Genomic DNA, 904 nt, shown 5'->3' on the forward strand with positions numbered 1-904 from the left:
TGATTAAGGTACCAGCCTTGATAAGACGTGACTGAATCTGAAAACAAATCAAAGCAAGCAATTTTTTTGGGGCGGGGTCCAGAATGTCATTTGATTAAGGTACCTGCTTTTAGATATGACTGAATTAGAAAATTTCATAGTAAGCAAATTCTGTTTCTTATTACCAGCGGTGAGATTTTTCCTTTGGGAATGTTTAGTTAGCCTAGTTGGTTACCCTTCCGTGTAGGTAGAGTTAAATCTCCCGCTAAGTATTGGCATCCCACCATTTTGAAGGTTGTCCATCCATGCAAACGAGGTCGTGAACGCGAAGCTTGCGTGCTTGTGATCGCCAGATGCATCAAAGTCGAGAGTAATACCGTGAACGCATTGAGAGAGTTCTTGTCAAATGAATAGCTGGGCATTGGTAAGGAGGTGGTCGTTTGTGGGTAGGGGGTTTGGTGGGAAGGCTAGAGGGGGAAATGGGTAGGTAGGGAGAGAGAAGGGGGAAGGAGGGATAGTGCAGCCTGTCCAGCTACGGACCAAGTCAATCTTTAGTCATTTTTAATCTCGTAAAAAGAGAGAGACAGAGAAAAAAAAATGGCGTGTTCGGTACGTGTGAATTCTGTTTGCTTTTGATGTGCGATTTGGCACATTTGGCTTAATCAGAGTGTGGCCTTTCATCTTGAGATAATGCTGCCGAGGCCTTTTGGGAGTCTGTTATGATTATTCTTCACGGGACGCCATAAATCATCTTCTTCAGGTTGTGCCGTCAGGCGTCATTGTCTGCCGAAGGGAACAGCAACGAGTAGGAAAATGCGAAAGTCAGGAAAAAATGGGGAAAAAATTCTGTTTTTAGCTGTCCTAATTGGGTAGTGGAACGCAACTTTTATAAAGATGGCTTCTGTGGCGTAGATGTGACGATGTT

Source organism: Macrobrachium nipponense, chromosome 35 (genome assembly GCF_015104395.2).
Source record: "Macrobrachium nipponense isolate FS-2020 chromosome 35, ASM1510439v2, whole genome shotgun sequence".
Lineage (NCBI taxonomy): Eukaryota > Metazoa > Arthropoda > Malacostraca > Decapoda > Palaemonidae > Macrobrachium > Macrobrachium nipponense.